Source organism: Canis aureus, chromosome 21, assembly GCF_053574225.1.
Source record: "Canis aureus isolate CA01 chromosome 21, VMU_Caureus_v.1.0, whole genome shotgun sequence".
Lineage (NCBI taxonomy): Eukaryota > Metazoa > Chordata > Mammalia > Carnivora > Canidae > Canis > Canis aureus.
This window is the reverse complement of record NC_135631.1, coordinates 26,155,243-26,174,494: the sequence shown is the minus strand read 5'-3', so window position 1 is coordinate 26,174,494 and position 19,252 is coordinate 26,155,243. Positions and strand designations below refer to the sequence as shown.

Here is a 19,252-nt window from a genome sequence, read left to right as displayed (position 1 = left end):
CTTGCTTTTTCCCTTATACTACGGGGTTAGGTGTAAATTCCTTTGAACAGTTCTGGTTCCAAAGTTAAGCTTAGGCTGGCTTTTTCTATCAGATAACCCCCTTGCATAAACTTGGAAAAGGGGAAAAAAAGGAAAGGTGCCCACGAACAGGTTTAATCCCTGCTCACAGCCAGTGACTAAGGTGAGTGAAGAGAGATGGTGCATGAGGCCAGTCATTCCTTAATTACTGATCATGTCCACAGTTGAAAGAGTCATGAGATTATTTAGCATTTCCCAAATTCTGAAGAGTTCAATTCTGATTCTCTCTCACCCCATAAAAAGTATTGTATAGCAATTTTTCCAATCTGAATTATTTTCTCTTTTTCCAGATACCCATAAATTCAACACACAGATGGTAGACGAATTCCACTCAGCCTCATGCATCTCCTAGGAAGTGAGTCCTATATGGAAATGGAAACCATCATGTTGTTATGTCTTTGAGTCCTCAGGTGTCTTTTATAGGCTGCCTTTCACACATCAGGCCATACGAACTTTAAAGAATATCTAATGCCGGATTACGCTAAGAGCAGATTTTAACCATAATTTGAAACTTTCATCCTTGGCTTTTGCCATGTTAGTTTCTGTGAATCCCTCTAGAGCCTATCATGACGGAGTGTCCCCAACCAGCACTGTGAAGGCATTAATAGAAGGCGAAATAGTTCTCCCTTCAGTCCTCAGAGAGATCAAGCAAACTCTGAGGCAGCTTTTAGCTAAAGGCAACCAACCATGTTGCCTCGAGCTGACCCAACCTTGTCCATATACTCGATTGGACTGTACAAGGCTTATTACTTTCTATTTGTCCTATGACATGGACACATGTGACACACAGATCCAAAGTAATACTGCATTGTAAGTCCCACTGTGATATGCAAATGTCCAGCCGATTCAGTCTTCCCTGGAAGAGGATGGCACACTTGAACCAATTTAGGGAGAATTTTTTTTTTTTTTTTTTGAGCAAAGCAGTAGAAGTTTATTAAGCAGAGATACAGAGAAGGTTCTCAGAAGTGAGAGGGGTCCCCAACAGGGCTGCCCAAGATTTTTAATTGTCTTCACATGTCTTCCAAAAAAAAAAAAAAAAAGAGCATAGGTCTTGAAGGAACTGGGCAAGTAAAAAAAAAAAAATTGCCATGTTACAACCTCTCATGACCATTAAACAAAATAATAATTTCTTGATGACATTAACTCAGTTTCCAATTTTCCACCCAGGTCATCTCATCACAAAGTGTGTATTTTCACCAGTACTCCAGTATTGCCTTGGCACTTGTTTCTACATAGTCTTTGAGGTTTTACTCTAAAAACAATAAGGGTCCCTATAAAATTGAACCTTTATATCACCATTAAAGCAACATAAGTAAAAATGACTCAGCAAGGTACTGCACCTTACACACTCAACTCTAAGCAGACCCAAAAATGTAAATTAAACCACCATGGGCCACCTTCTTGCTTCCTTCTGGACCCGGTCTCTTTTTTCCACAGGAAGCAGCTGAATCCAAAAATGAAAACAACTTCAAATAAGACTGAAAGTTAGACAATTTATATCTTAGAGATACTATTTTTTTCAATATATTTTTCCTTCCCTTTTAGGATATTCTAGAACATGGTTTCTCACAATCTTTCTTGACAACTCTCATGCATAACTAGAAATGAAAATACAAGGGTGCCTGGGTGGCTCAGTAGGTTAAACATCCAACTCCTAATTGTGACCCAGGTTGTGATGTCAGGATTGTGGGATTGAGCCTTGGGTGGGGCTCCCAGGTCAGCAAGGAGTCTGCCTGAGGTTCTCTCCCCTTTTGCCCCCTTCCTTCTTTCCTTCCTTCCTTCCTTTTCTCTCTCTCCCTCAAATAAGTAAACAGATCTATAAAAAATATGCAAATTTAAATGCCCCTGTATCCACTACCTATATGACTTCTCTTTTTTTCAATGCTATACTTTCTTCTATCATATGTGGACCCCAGAATTTCTGCCACTGCCACTGGCCATGCCATGTTATTTCAGATGGTGGGAGGATGTAGATGATCCATGCTTCCTGTTTCTCAATTAAAAAAAAAAAAAAATCAAGGGATGCCTGAGTGGCTCAGCAGTTGAGCATCTGCCTTCAGCTCAGGGCATGATCCTGGAGTCTTAGGATTGAGTCCCACATCGGGATCCCTGCATGGAACCTGCTTCTCCCTCTACCTGTGTCACTGCCTCTCTGTCTGTGTGTCTCTAATGAATAAATAAAATCTTAAAAAAAAATGAAAAAAAAAAAATGAAAGAGTGTTTGGTACTAAAGGTCTTTTTTTGCACAGATTGGTTTTTTGGAATGAAGTTCTTCCATAGAATATCTAGTCAATAAAACTATCCATGGGTACATATTAAGAAAAATAGGGACCATTATGAGGGAAGTAGAAAATGGAATCTAAAAAGAAAAAAAAGAAAATTACTGAGAATAAAAAGGATAGGTATGGACTATTTGCAGCACATTTTGAAGCTTCAGAAGATAATCATGAAATTTACCACCATCTACCTAATAGTGGAAATTGATAAATCTGGTTAGAAGATTACTATTGAAGGAAACTGTAATTGGCAGAATCAGAATGGCTGGTCCTTTCTTTGAATAAGTTTCTTATTTAACATTTTCCAGAATTTATGAGGTACATGTCACCTGTAACTTACCAATGGTAAAACCACCCAGGCCAGAGACTTGAAGCCAGTCATGTAAAAGCATCAAGTCAGTACATTAATCTTTGTATTGAACCCTCCCTGTTAGATCACTCCATTATCATGTATCTTAGATGTCTGTATTTATGCATATGTAGGTCTATGCAAATATATGTATAAATTTATATGCACATGTATATGTATGTGTAGTATGTATACATAAAATACATGTATATGGAGCATATATGCAGATATCTACATATGTACACAATATATAAGTAAAACATAACTTTCACAAAACAAGATTTCAAAAACAAAATTACGTGCTATTTTTTTGTGAGTAAATATTTAAACATCATGTGTGTGTTTATATCTCAGGGTACAAGCTTGATATATCTTTAAAGTATATTCATCTACACACACATACACAAATGAACATATTTCCAAGTGTTTGGACAAAGATAAATTTATATCAAAGGCATGTACTCCATTACCTATTGTCGGACACTTAGGATAGGGTATCTGGAAACTACTTCAGTTGGATTTCAATATTTTTCCTACTATGTGGAATATTAAAATAAAGATCCATCTGGAAAAATACAAATCCACTCCTCTAAAACTAGTGAATTTCTTTCTTTTTTTTTTTTTTAAGATTTATTTATTTGACAGAAAGAAAGCGAGCGAGCACAAGCAGGGGGAGAGGCAGAGGAAGAGGGAGAAGCCGACTCCCTGCCAAACAGGAAGCTGATCTGGGGCTCAATCCCAGGACCCCAGGATCACGACCTGAGCTGAAGGCAGATGCTTACCTGACTGAGCCACCCAGGTGCCCCAAAACTTGTGAATTTTGAGTAACCTTTTAAAGATTTAGATATCAATTGCAACATTCTCATACAATGACATCAAACCACTTGTAGGTTATAAAGGGGTTTCCTTTTTCCTACTCTTGCCAAATTTTGCTAATATTTTCAAATATAATGATATCCCATGTGATTCAGTGATGAGTTTACATGAGTATTTTGTAAGTTATATTATGGCTTTTACTTGAATTAAATATTTTTATTATTATTATTTTTTTAAATTTCTTACTGGTTGCAGGTAGTAACTCTCTTGCATATACCCTGAAGTCCTTTGCTCGTTTTTGCTTTTCTTGTTTTTCTGGCCTAGAAAATCCCAAGATTAACTCAGTTTTAACACCATGTTCTCTGGGTCCACAAAGGAACATGGCTGGAAAAGCAAATACAGGTAAGCTCACCTTCAGTGTGCAACCACTAAGAACTGTCCATTGTTGGTGGATCCTGGCACTTTGACTCTGTGGCTCTAGCCTATTCATTCTCCTGTTCTAGATGACTCTTTCACACGTTGTCCCTACACAAATCTACAGAACACTTTCGTATGCACTGTTTCCCCAGACCCCACACCATCCCAAGGGCATTGTGTCATTGTCCCCAGAGCTCACAGAGCACATTCATCCTCAGCAACCACGTGTGTATCTTCTCTCTGGGAAGCACTCTGCCCACATGACTCAGTGATTCACTGAAGCTTTCCTCTGCGCATCCCCTACAAATTAGCCACTCCTAAATCCCACAGCATATGTCCTAATGCCCATAAGCTGCTTTATTATTCAGCATTACATTCACGACACACTTGATTATTCCTTTTATTTCCCTCTACTAGAAAATACACTCGGATGGCACAGATTCTATTTAGAACAATGTGTCCATCAAAAGGCAGAGTATAAATACATGGATATTGAACCAATTACCTTGTATTTCTTTTGCCAATTATCTCTTCACCTGTTTTCTTTTTTTTCTTTTGATTTGCTAAACATTTTCCAATAATTTTTCTGGAGTTCTGGATTAAAGATTACTAATATTTTGCCTAAAATGTGTTAAATATCCCAAGGTGCTAATGGACTTTGATTGTTTTGTGATACATAATGACACAGATAATTTAGATTTTTATTTTTACAAGTGTGTAAAAATCCTCAACGTAGCATCTTTCCATGAGCCTATTTTTGTAAAAGCTTTTTCTTTTATAAGATGACTCTTTACCTATGTGTTACTTTTATTTTCTTTTATGTTTTACTTATTAAAGGCTATATTCCACATTAAATTTTGGATAATGATAATTTTTGATTTACAATAAGGAGTAAGAATCTTTTTTTTTCAACAGAGTACATTTCTCAGTACTGTATATTTTCTCTTTCCATACTTTGAAATACCACCTTTACCACATTCTAGATTCTTATATATTTTGGGGTCTACCACAACCATGTCTATTCATTTGAATTATGTATTTTCTATTCCTACAGCTATACAAAAGTCTTTTCAATATTCTACATGTATAGTATTTTAATAACTTAGGATGAAAGCTCTTAGGATACTTGTTTCCCAAATGTATTTTATCTATAATATTTTAAATAAATGGATGGAACTTAAAGTGTTAATTCCACCAGAAAAGATTTAAAATAATTAAGTTCTCCTCTAACTCTCCCTAAGAAATCTGGGAATTTTGCTCTTTACCTTTGTTATTTACTCTGGTGAAAACTGACGTCTTTTTTTTTTATTTTAAAATTTGATTCATTTAGTTAGAGAAAGGAAGAAGGAGCATGTATGAGTGGGGGGAGGGGGAGGCAGAGAGAGAGAGAGAGAGAGAGAGAGAATCTCAAGCCTACTCCGCAGTAAGCCTGTGGATCATGACCTGAGCAGAAACCAAGAGTCAAATGCTCAGCTAACTGAGCCACCCAGGCACCCTGAAGACTGACATAATAATTAACATTATAGTTACCTACTTTCAATTATGGCATGCTTTTATATTTTTGATGTATTAAGTGATATTTGCCCTTTAAATTTTAACATTAAATATTTTACTTATACAAGATTACGATTATAGAAACATAAAATAATCATCAATAACTTAGAAAAAAGAAAATGAAAACTAAGTATAGCTTAAAACCTTTTCTTCTTCCTTGTAGTAAGTCATGAAAAGTCCTAGCCATGCCTCAGTGGAAAATGTATGTAAGATTTGACAATGCAGCATTCTAAACTTTTCTGTACATTTAAACAAATATAGGTACCCAGTTATAGAGCAGATATCAAAGTGTTTTATGACTTGCTTTTAAACTTGAAGTAGATTTTCATAGAAAATGAGCATGATTACAAATCATCACCTATAGTTTTACATCATATACCTAATCTTCTGTTATACGTATCAATAGTTCTCAGCTCTGGCTGCATATCACAATCCTTTGGGAAACTTAAAAAAAAAAAAAATATCAAGGCCCAGGCCATCCCTAAGTTTCTAATGATATTGGTGGCTAGAGAGCCTTGAGTCCTAATACTTTTAAAAACATTTTAGATGATTCTTGAGACACCTGGGTGGCTCAGCGGTTGAACATCTGACTTTGGCTCAGGGTGTGATCCCGGGGTCCCAGGATCAAGTCCCACATTGGGCTCCCTGCATGGAGCCTGCTTCTCCCTCTGCCTTTGTCTCTGCCTCTGTCTCTTATGAATAAATAAAATCTTTAAAAAAAATTTTTTTAGGTTATTCTAATGTATGCCTTGGATTAGTAACTGCTAGTATATGTGAAATAGGATTTCTTAACTCATTCTCTCCTGATGACTATTTGGGTCCAGTTGGGCTGATACTGCTGAAGTAACAACCCCAATACCTCCTTGATTATCCCAGTGACCTCATTTCTTGCTTAGGCTGTATGTGTAACACAAGGGGGTAGACTAGAGGTTGTGGTTGCCATGAAGACTGCTCACAAATATTTGGCACTCCTTTTCCAGGCAGATGGCAAAACCCTATGCCTCCTCCCCCTTGAACTCTGATGTGGCCATGCAAGTTGCTCTGGTCAAAGCATAGTGAACAGGAAATGAATAAGCCAGTCAGCACTTCTCTGCTCTCCTCTTTTTCCATGGATCTAAGAAAGGTAATAGGTAGTAGCTAGCTCTATCAGTCCAGGCACCAATGGTAAGGATAATTAAAACATGGCTTAGGGTCCTGAGTCAGCTCATGAATATTTCATAGGAGTGAGAAATAACCTTTTATTGAGCTAAGCCATGGAAAGTCTGAGAGTGTTTTATTATAACAACAAAATCTAACCTATTCTGACTAAAGGGGCAGGTCTGCCCATAGCAGTCACTCAAAAGTCCACACTGAAAAAAGCTTCAGCTCAACTTGACTGTCACCAAACAGCAGCAAATAGCAGATGGGGTGAACGGGACATTGGCTTTTTTTTTTTTTTTTTTCAAAATCTTATACCTAGAAATAACAGATGTCACTTACTCTTACATTTCACTGGCCAAAGAACCACCTAATCCCAAAAGGTTTTAAATGCATGATGTACTTGGAACATAAAGCCAAATCTATTTTATATTAGCGACATTTAGAAATGGGAACCACAAGGCCAACACCCTTCCTATATGGAAGAGGGTAGGAAAGGAAGGATCCACATATGTATAGGTAATATTTGAATTTTGACCTGAAAAGAGCTAGGATTTTTATTTGGAAATATTAATTATTCCAGCACCTGGTAGCAAGTTGCTAGGAAAAAAAAAATGTATCAGATGTTCTTTTTCTTTTAGGAAATAGCAAATTATGGTCAATAATGAGTTGCCTAGAAATTAAAGGTATTGCATAGGTTTGAATTATCTATAGTGGGTATATAATATAAAGGAAGTCAAAATGTATGGATTATAGGGCCTAGAAAACCTATGCTCAAAATCCCAATTCCTTGTAGTTATGAGTTAATGACATTAGGCCAAAAAGTTCACTCCTCTAAGCTCAGTTTCCCTCCACGGGTGATACCATGATACAAGGTGGCTCTTACAATTATGTGGAATATATAATACACCAAGTTTATAATCTGTTCCATAGGAGGACTAAAAAATATTGTCTTTTCTCCCATTCCTCATGACCCTAATAGCTCTTACACACAGAAACAGAAAATTGTTGTCATCTCTGAGCTACTTCACAATTCAGAGAATTAATTAGTATTTTCCTGTATGCCTCAAAAAAAAAGAAAGAAAATAAATAACCCTAGCAAAGTAAATTACCTTGGCAAGAGAAGGTCAGGCCACCTGGCAATAAACATCCCTACCAGATGCCTGTCTTTCTCTACCTTTTTAATTAAACTGGTTTATTTACAGACTTCAAGAATCAACAGAAAATGCAGGCCAATATGTGCAAGAGAGGAAGAGATCAAATAATAGTTCTTTAGGAGCCATGATGACACATTCTCAGTCTCACCAAAGCAGTGGAGCATCTGTGGTTTGATTCTGTTATGCCACAAGACATGAAACAGCATGTTTAATAGAAAGAAGTGACCACAGCCCCTGTTTCTTAAGTACTTTCTCCCCAAACAGGCAAGGATACAGAATTGAGAAATCTTTTTTTTTTTTTTTTCTCCATGAAAATGTGTTATTTTGTCCATTGGCTTTGTTTATGACAAGGTCTTTTACTCATCACTTCAAGAATACTGTGCAAAATAGCTAAAGCCAGGGGCACTTGGGTGGCTCAGTCGATTAAGCATCCAACTCTTGATCCCAGCTCAAGTCATGATCTAAGGCCCCACATCTGGCTCCATGCAGAGTCTGCCTGAGATTCTCTCCCTCCCTTGGCTCCTCTCCTTGCTCTCTCTCTCTCTAAAATAAATATATGTAAAAAAAAAAAAAATAGGGGCGTCTGGGTGGCTCAGCGGTTGAATGTCTGCCTTCGGCTCAGGGCATGATCCCAAGGTGCTGGGATCGAGTCCCATGTTGGGCTCCCTCTGCCTGTGTCTCTGCCTCTCTCTCTGTGTCTCTCATGGGTAAATAAATAAATCTTTAATTTTTTTAAATAAATAAATAAATAAATAAATAAATAAATAAATAAATAAAAATAGTTAAAACCCAGCTGAAACGGATTAACATTGTGTGAAATTTGACTTTTGCAGACTTTCCTATTTGACTCTACTTTTATGAGGCATATTTTCCTTAAACAAACAATAAATGCTTACCATTAGTTCTGACAATCTGATAAGAAGAAAACGACCTTACACATTTAAGGAAGTAAAAAGCACTGGGGTTTCATCTAAACATTAAATGATGAAATAAAATAATAATGATGTTTTTATCACCTAGAACACATGGTAGGTACTACAAGGTTATTAGATGCTGGACAGCGATGGTTAATGATCAGACGAGGTAACTGGGCTGCTTTTGATTCGGCCCTTGGTATTGCCAACATTCTCTCCTAACCATTGTCTTATTTGAGGTTATAGATGGCTTTTGACTAAATTTCTTATAGCATAGCACTTAAAGAAGAATCAGTGGATTAAGTTACTTGACACAATCAGTGTTCTTTATCTCCACCTGCTGGAAATTAGGGCCAGACCAAATATGATGAATTATAATAGGGATAAATATAAAGGTACTAAATCAAGAAATTTCAGAGCAGGAAGGAACCTATAAGATCCTAGGTAACAGGATTTTTTTCTTTTTTTCACTGAAATGAAATTCAGACAGAAAAATAAGCCACAATTTTAGACATAAAGTAACAAATCAGTTTTGTGAGTTTAGGAGGAAAAAAAGTGTTAAGACAGTAGAAGAGAAAGACCACTGAGCAACGTAAACAACAGTGCTAAGCAGCTGCCTCTAAGGCTGATAGATGAGTTTTGAGATAGAAGCATGGCATCCAAAAAAAGGAGATATAATGAAAAGTTCATTTTCAGAAAGTTCTAGGTCCCACTTTTGTGAGGAACATGACCAATCTGGATTGTGTCCTAGAGAATAGTAGCCAGGAAGACAGAAGGCCATAATTTTACATTATGTGTGGAAAAGCCAATGAAATTTAGACCAAAGAATTTTAAAATATGACTGTTGCATCCAAAAATGTTGACATTTAGAACAGAGTATACTTTGATGTAACTTGAGATTACTGAAAATAATACAAATTATAGGGAGTGAACCTTGTCATAAACATAAGGGAAATATTTTAAATGAGGCAACAGCTAATTCATTGAGGACTGAAGTTGTCACTGGCACCCTTCTATAAACTTCAGATATTCTGCATCAAATCTCATTTCACCCTTATGAGTTGGGTATTAATATTGGCGCCATTACACAAATGGGGAAACTGAGATTAAAAGGTGTTAAAAAAAAAAAAAAAACTTGCCTGATGTCATAGCGTGTGAAAGAACCAGGACTTAAACCAAAGCCATTTGGCTGAAAAGCTGGTAGTGTTACTATTGCCTTTTGCCATCATTTATGTACTCAGGGTGATCCTTCTAAGGCTGTTTTACCACTAACTTTAAGCTCTACATGGAATGAATATCTGACAGACTTTCAGAGCAAAAGATAGACTCTCAAGTAACAACTGTTTCTCTAAAACCTAAGCCATGTCTTGAAGTCTATGTCACAAGGCATAATCCTGAAGGTGAAGGGAATAGTCATTCCTTTCAGTTGTGCAAATGGAACTGTGTGAAGTCATACTAAGTGTTCAGAGGACACTGGAGCATTTACTCAGGCTCATGCACTCATCTGAATGGTTTTCAACTTTTCCACAGCACCTGCACAGTGCTCCTAAAAATGCTGGAGAGTAAGGACATCTGTGTAGTAGCCACAGTTGACAAGACCTAGAGCATGGGAGCTCACTTATGGCTACTACGGGCATGTGGACAGGTAACCTTTATTGGGTTCCAAGGCAGTGGACACTTGTGCATCCTGATCTTATGTAAGGTAGTTGTGATTCTTTATGCCAAGCCTTTATAAGTTGCCTTAATATGTTGACTGTAGACATTGTTAGTTTTGAGTAACAGGAAACTGCTGGAGCTAGAGCACCAATGAAAAAGCACAAATCATTCTTCATAAGAAATTATGTAGATACTCACAGAATATATAGACAAGTACATAGAGAATCCTCCAGATTTGGAAACAGAAATTGCAGTACTCTTGAGAATCTTCATACTTTGGACACGCTCTTTGCTGTGACCCTATTCTTTACCCTATTAGAAATAACTGAAGTTAGGAACACATGGGTGGCTCAGTCGGTTGAGCATCTGCCTTTGGCTCAGGTCATGATCTCAGTGTCCTCGGATTGGGTGCCGAGTAGGGCTCCCTGCTCAGCTGGGAGTCTTCTTCTCCCTCTCCCTCTGCCTGTCTCCCCACACATGATTTTTCTCTCCCAAATAAATTTTTAAAAATCTTAAAAAAAAAATCATTGAATTTTTTTAAGCCTCAAATTGTTCAGAGCATTTTCTGAGAATAAGGATTTACTCTTAAAACAACCACAGTACATTTAACAAAATCAGGAATTAAACATTGATAACATATTCTTAACATACATATCTAATCTAATCTAATCATATCTAATCATATCTAATCTGTATTCCATATTTGAATTTTACCAACGATCTCAACACTTTAGAATTATCTAATTATGTATTCACGTGTATGTTTTTTATTTACTCTTATTTATTGAAGTTTTTACAGTCTAGAATCCAATCAAGTCTTTCTTGTTGGATGAGTTTAACTCAGCCACAAAGGATCAGCATTAGAGTGTATTGCTAAAAACGGATGTAATATTTCTATTGTAAAGTATGGGAGCTGCGACAATTCATAAGCTACATAGCCATGTCCCTTAGCGATAAAAGAATCCAATGAGTGAAGTAGCATGTCCAAGCAATACAGTCTAGAAAAAAAAAGAGGGACAAGAACTCCAGAGTCTTGAATCCCAGATAACAGGTTTTCTTATTCTCCTTTTATTAGTTTATCACATTCGTTTGCCTTCTGTTGCCTTCTCTGACTTATCTACATGGTAGTGCTTAGAGTACTAAGCATTCCATGATTGAAGAGCAAATGGCTGCTTAGAAGGAAATCCACGGACTGTTCAGTAACACTGTTCATCATATCACTGAGAAACCAGAAATAGGTCAGCAAAATAATCTCATATTAGTGACTCCATATGAGCTTAGGATTGTTGGTCTGTAGGAGTCTTTAGAATGGAGAAAGGAAGCTGTGCTTTCATAGGAGACTCTGGTCTTCACTTCTTACCCTGAAAACAACTTCTCTTCTTTCTTTCCCCTCTTCAAAAAATATTTCATAAATACAATAGTCTTGGCTGAGGCAAATATGCAAAGATTCAGAAGTAAATGACTGTTACCTTACAGTCCACAGCTGAAAAAGGACAAAATATGATTTGGTAGTAGAGGTATACATGTTACATAAGAGTGCTGCCCTTTCTGTATTGAAATTAATAGTAAACATGATTTTCATAAAGGCATAACTTCAGAATATATCTTCTTAGTACAGACTTCCCTCCCTGACACAACTTGTCGCTGTAAAAATTTCAATGTTTTAGACCAAAACTCCTTAGGGTCATCTTGATATCTGTATTATATGTTTATCAAGTAATAGTTTTCCTGGAGAATGGGATCATTGAATATAAATGTTAACCATATTTATTGGTGATACATCAACATTCCACACAAACGTTCATAAGAGATATGAGAAATTTTTTTTTTTCAAAATTCAGCCAGAAATTGGAAGACAGCAATAGGATTTTGGGAGCAAAATCCTGAACCTGTTTTGCAACCTGGATGAATTACCTTCCACAATAAGAGAGTGAAAAGAACATGCAGGAACTACATATAGTGTCAGTGAGGTCAGTTAGATGATAGCAAACAAGTCAAATTTGTGCAATCCTTAGAGGATACTATCATAATACATGTATAGAAAAGACAAAAATTAAGTAACTAGGCATAGATTTATAAATGTAAAAACTCTGACCAACAACTGTTATATGAACTTCGTACTGAAGTCAATAGATGCTGAGTTTATGAGTAGGTTAGAGTTTCTCACATCCTATTTATTTATTTATTTATTTATTTATTTATTTATTTATTTATTTATTTATTTACATCCTTCCTTTCTAAGCCCAGGATTGGCCCCAGAGATTAGTGCCTATTAACGCCTGCAAGTGATGGTTAATGCAGGCATGATATCTTGTTTATCTGTGTGTCTTAGAAGCCAGAATAGCACAGCATATAGTAAATGCTCAAACTACATGGAATGAATACCTAGCAGGTTATGACACATGTAATAACTGCCTATATGTTGACCCTGATCTGATGGGAAAACAAGCATAAAAAAAAGTCTGAAGTTTGTCTTTGAATCATTACCACCAAATGACCATGCAAATAACTCCCCCTCCCAAATTGGCAAATCATGCGTATGGCACAATCAAGTCAAGACAATGACAGCTAAATTATTAAATAATGTGCTAAGGATATTATATAAATTATGCCATCTAGTTAAACAAAAATGTTATTACAAAGGAAAATATTATTTGCATGTGGGAAATGGGAACTTTTCAGACTGGACTACTCTCCCATGGTCACAAAGCTCCAAAGTGTTTGACCCAGATATTTAATTCACATTTATCTTCCTTCTCAAGTCTGGTCAGAGTTTACTCATCTAGAAAAGGAGATCTGCACTTCCAGTCCCCCAACTTGGGGAATGCCATTTGGGAGATGTAGACTGTGGATCTCCCTGGGAAATGTGCTAAATGCTGTGTCTCTGTAATTTACGGTTGCTGTGTTATTAAAATGCTGTGTTTCAGATGAGGTCAGTTCCTCAGTTACAGGCAGAAAACTGGATATATTATAACTCAAAGCAAAGAGTCTCACTTTCACATAGATAAGCTTTCGTTTGAACAATACAGGGGCACAGTAGAGGAACCAAATTAAATGTGGCTGAGCACATCAATAGGATAAACGCCTTTCACAGAACCAGAATAAAGTTTACTAAATCACTATCCCTGGGCCCTACAATGTAATGTATAAGTAAACAGTTTAATGGAATACAATACATATTTTGCTGGAGGCAACAGGGTTTGGAGTAGCTGAGCTAGTGGTAGGTAATTAGTTGTTTTTAATCCATAAAAAACAGCAATGATAATGTAATAGTGAGATGGAGGTTGTGGTAAGTGGACTTCCGAGATGGCCTCCAGTGAGATCCTCCAGATGGTATTAACACACTATGGAATCCCTGCATTCGAGTGTGGGCTAAATGTAGTGACTTGTTTTCTAATCGAAAGAATACCACGCAAGTACTGAGATGCCACTTACATGATTTGGTCACAAAAGATTATAGTTTCTCTCTTGATGGCAAATTTATTTTATTGCCATTTTGTTTTGATACTTTGATAAAGCAAGCTGCATTAGGAAGATTGGTCACCATGGAAAGAGACTTAGCATGGTCTCCAGACAACAGTGATCAGGAACTCTCTGCCTACCAGCCCTCGAGAAACTCAGTCCTGTCAAATGTCACCTAAATGTGCCTGAAGACTCCATGTCTCCAGTTGAGACTTGAGATGGAACCACAGACCCCAGGGCTGATATACTGATTATAGCCTCATGACAGACGAGGAAGCAGAGGCTCGTGATAAACTGTGCCCATATCTTTTATTCATAGAAACTTGGAAATAATAAATACATGTTGTTTTAAGTTGCTACGTTTGGAATAACTTGTGATGCAAAAATAGATAACTAATAGAGAAGAATTTACCAATAATGAGACTATTAGCAGCAATGCTAGAATTGTCTCTCTCTAGATTGATTACATATCGGGTCCAATCTCCAGCATCCACAAAACCAGATGTGAACTCAGAATTACTGAAAAACAATTTCAACTATCTTTCACATCTATCTTGCAAATGTGATATTTCTTTTCTGTCATCTCCATTTTGCAGCCTAACCTGAAGAAAGCACACAGAGACTTTAAAAAGGAGGAAGATTGAAAACTGAAATAAAATGCAAAAGAATCAATTCAAAGAAAGAATATCCTGTGTTATAGCCCGTAACCGTGGAAACACTAACTCTTCTATTTGGGGTTATTTCCAATATTATTTTGCCATAAATTATAACTGGAGTGCATTATAAAGGAAAATTTTAAGTCGACTTACATTACTAATTTTGGAACACATTCTTTGTGCCGAGTTAATTGAAAAATTACTTTTAAACAATAGACAATCATGTTAAATCTTATTGTGTTAGTGTGTAATCGAGGAAGTGCATAACAAAAGACATTTACTTTGTCAAAGAAAAATTGAAGCAAGTTAAATATTTGATTATATGAATACTTTTTTTTCCACTAGATCAGTATTTTTTAACCTTTTATAGGAAGTGATACAGTCAATGAGATTTTTGTTTTCAATTTTTTAGAGAACAGAGGTGAGGGGTTGGGGGGGCAGGGCAGAGGGAGAGGGGGAGAGAGAATCCTAAGCAGGCTTCATGCCCAATACAAACCCTGACATGGAGCACGATCCCAAAACCCCAAGATCATGACCTGAGCTGAAATCAAGAGTCACATGCTTAACCAGCTGAGCCACCCGAGCACCCTGAAAGCTTGTTTTTTTTTTTTTTTTTTTTTTGAAAGCTTGTTTAACAGAGTTATCTAATTCGATTTTACATCCCGGTCAGTATTTCATTGCCATTTTCCTTACCAATCTAACTTGCTACAACAGGCTTTTTTTTTTCTTAAAGCTTCAACAAATAGCTTCCTTTCCTTTAGAATTCCACATATCCTTAAATATCTTAATATTCACTGTAATCATACATTGCAATGCATTTTTGTATTGATTCCCCACAATAACCCACTCAACAACTCTGTGAAGTAGTATTACAGATTTCAATTTATATATAAATTGGCATACAGGGGCACAAAGAGGATAAATAACTTTCAAGGTCAAATGGTAAAGGATAAATTTATGCTCAGGCAATCTTGTCTCAAAGCGCATTCACCTAAACTTTATATCATACTGTCTGCTATGTACACATTGAACTCTTTTTTTTTTTTTAATCTATGTTATTTCCTTTCTCTTTCTTCTTCCTCCCCTTCCCTATCTTTCTTTGGTGTTTACAAACTTTATAAATAGATCTTATTTTTTCCTGTTCTTTCTGGTTGTTTCAGATGCCCAGTCCCTACCATTAATGAATAAACAGAACTTTACCAAGGTTTCCTTCTCCAGATATATTCATGCTATTTATTTATGCTATTTGATATCTACCATTAACTGGGCTTTAAAAATATTTTTAACTATAAGAAAACATAGGCTGAGTTAATGTGGAAGATACCAGTTTGGGGTTTCCAAAAAATAGATAAAGAGAATTATAAATTACAGACCCAGTATGGCTACTTGTGTCCCATCTCTATCTCAAACTGCTAGTAGAATCCAGTAATCCTTTCAGAACATCCTGTTCTTTCCAATACTTGGACTGGAAGGCTGAAAATACTCTAGCAGGGAGAACCTTGAAGTCTTCATGGAGATTTAAGCCTAATAATGGCCATGTTGGCCAATGCAGTAGCCATAAGACTGTCATCAAGAACAGGAATATGGGGATCCTTGGGTGGCGCAGCGGTTTGGTGCCTGCCTTTGGCCCAGGGTGCGATCCTGGAGACCCGGGATCAAATCCTACATCGGGCTCCTGGTGCATGGGGCCTGCTTCTCCCTCTGCCTATGTCTCTGCCTCTCTCTCTCTCTCTCTGTGACTATCATAAATAAAAAAATAAATAAATAAAAAATTATTAAAAAAAAAAAAAAAGAACAGGAATATGTAGCTAAGTCTAGTCTGAGTTTCAATCACAGCATCTCCCATTCTAGCTGGGCAACCTTTGGCAAGCTACTTAAACTCTCAGTACCTCATTTACATTTAAAAAATAAAGATAATAATCTCTACCTTATGGTTTCACTATGAAGACTAAAAGGATGGGTATCAAGTGCTCCTTAAGTATTGGTAAGATACAAATATGAACACGCACAAGATGAACTAATTTTTGTTGAAAAACAAGATAAATGGATGCTAGATAGAACATATAGCCCTTGAAAGATGGGAAAGGAGAATTAGATCCCAACCTTCCAGTTCCTTTTTTTTTTTGTTAAGATTTTATTTATTTATTCATGAGAGACATAGAGAAAGGCAGAGACACAGGTAGAGGGAGAAGCAGGCTCCATGCAGGGAGCTCAAAGTGGGACTTGATTCCCAGACTCCAGGTTTGCCCTGAGCCACCCAGGCATCCCATCCAACCTTCCATTTCCTGAAGCCAGACAACTTAGTGTTGGCTTCCTAAGAGATGTCCTTTGTATCCACTACAATAAATATTTATATTTAAGCAGTTATGGATGAATTTGTCTTCCTTACAACTAGATAAGAGTTAGAATGTTTCTAATATAAATTAAGAGATTTCTAATTGCTAATGTTAATAAAATGCTTAACACATTGTGTAGCACGTATATTTTTTTAAAGGTTTTAATTATTTGATAGAGCATGAGGGTGTGTGTGGGGGGTGATGCAGGGAGGAGCAGAAAGAGAGGGATCAGCAGACTCTGTGCTGAGCATGGAGCCTGACATGGCCCTGAGATCATGATCTGAGCCAAAATCAAGAGTCGCATGTTCAACCAACTGAGCCACCCAGGCACTTTTCAGTGCATAGATTTTAAAGAAATGATATCATTTCCCCTAGTTCATCTTTACTAATATTTAATCCTAATGAATTAAATATTAAGTTTGTTACTCCCTTTCCAAAAAATGTCAATGGTTTAATATTGCCTTATGAAAACCATTTAAGCTCCTTAGGCTTTCAACACCTGCTTTCCTCTCACTACTTTCTCTCTCCCAGTAACGTTAATTATTTTATTTCCTTAAAAAGTGCCCAGTTGTGAGTTACTCATCCTGATCTATACACATTCTGTTTATCTATTTTTGGTTTTTCTGGCTTCTGAACAAGAAACATGTTTTGTTATCCATGTGCTATACCCTCTGCCCTATATCCTTGACACAATTAATGTAGCTCTGCTGTACTAGAAATTACATTGTTTATAGCCATACAATCAAACCCCCTTGTCCACTAAAACCCAATTAGTAAGCTGTTGTCATATTGCAAATTCTCAAAATCACTATTCTAACATATTGAAAATAATCCCGAGGCACAATCAAGAAATTTTATAAAAGTCCAATCATTTCATCAGTTACTCCTGGATAACTTCTAAGGTAAGTTTACTTACTTATGTCCTCCTACCATTGGTCTTAGGTTATCAGAAGGTTTCGGAAATCATCATGTAAACTAAGCTCTACTTCTCCCCCTTAATTATCCTCCTAAGCAAAATAAGGCTGGTATTATGAGTGCTTGTAATCAAGAACTTGGCTCTTGAGGGCATTTCAAGTTTTTGAGCATCTGCTTTATTTAACTGCTCACAAAATGTCATGTTAGCATTAGCACCTTTACCCATTTTAAATTTTTTTTTTCATTAAAATCACAATCATACTTGATTTATCTTCCTTTCTGTTATTCTAATGTATTATGTGGTGATTACCTGAAAAGTATTTCATTGAATGCATTTATGAAAGTTACCAATAAATATTATCAGACTTGACAAAATCAAAAGTAGTAAATAAAAAAATAACTTTTTATCTTTGAAAGAGAGAGAAAGAAAGCAGGAGAGGGGAAGATGAGGAGGGAGAGAGAGAGGGAATTATAAGCAGGTTCTATGCCCAGTGTGGAGCCCAAACTGGGCTCAATTGTATGACCCTGAGGTCATGACCAGAGCCAACATAGAGTTAGACTCTTAACCAACTGAGCCATCAAGGCACCCTAAACACACACACACACACACACACACACACAAAAACAAACAAGCAAACAAACAAACAAACAAAAAACCCTACTACTTGGAAAAAAGATATATAAAAAAGAGCATTTTCCATTTTGATTTTATTTCCCAATGAAAACAACTCCAGGCCTTGATGAAATTAAGAGATCTGCTTATTGGTTTTGTTGGATACTTTATTTTTCTGTGGAAAATAAAATATCTTATTTTAAGAGTTGAAATGTGTCCAAGTCGTGTCAATCTAGTGCAGAAAAAATAAAAATAAAATACAGATGCTAATGATCATGAAGCTAACTGAGTAATGTGACCAATTCTGTCTGGAAGAACAACTTTTTCAAAGGATTTAGTCATAGTGATCTCAGATGGAGATGACAGATCCATTTATAAATAGTTCTTTCCTTGGGATGTAGCTCCTCTGATCTATACAGCTCTTGGTTCATTCAGTAAACATTAAATGCAATATAAAGGACAATTATTCTTGCCCACTTTTCTAAATTGCCCACTTTGACATTAGAAAAGAGTAATTTTGATACTTATTATTCACTAATACAGTCTTTAAAACACTAAATCATGTTAGATGTTTTTAGAGTATTGGCTAATAGGCCTTGATCTTTTGTTTTCTGTGTTATTATACAAGCCACTCAAGCCTAAACATCATCACAGAATGACTTTTGGAAACCATTTATTCAAGCCTTTCTTAAACCATCATTGCATTTTCTAAGATATATACTTCATATTATGTATTATATCCCGGAACACATCAATCCCAATGAATGATAAATCTCCAGAAGTAGCGATGAGTAGAAAAAAGCACAATGGCACAGAAAAAGCATGACCTTAGGGGGTGAAGCGGACCTAGGTCTTAATTTCAGCTCTGTTCTCTACTACCTGGGCAAGTTAATTCATCTCTGTGGTTATTGGATAA

The 19,252-nt window shown here is 36.4% G+C and overlaps 1 long non-coding RNA gene across 1 annotated transcript; it reads left to right on the top strand.

Moving 5' to 3' along the window:
- Nucleotides 1-365: 365 nt before the first annotated feature.
- Nucleotides 366-10,341, top strand: LOC144293444 (uncharacterized). The gene is made up of 3 exons (XR_013360678.1): nucleotides 366-433; nucleotides 3,844-3,921; nucleotides 10,229-10,341. It is a non-coding gene; the product is annotated as an uncharacterized LOC144293444 (long non-coding RNA).
- The last annotated feature ends 8,911 nt before the right edge of the window (nucleotides 10,342-19,252 follow it).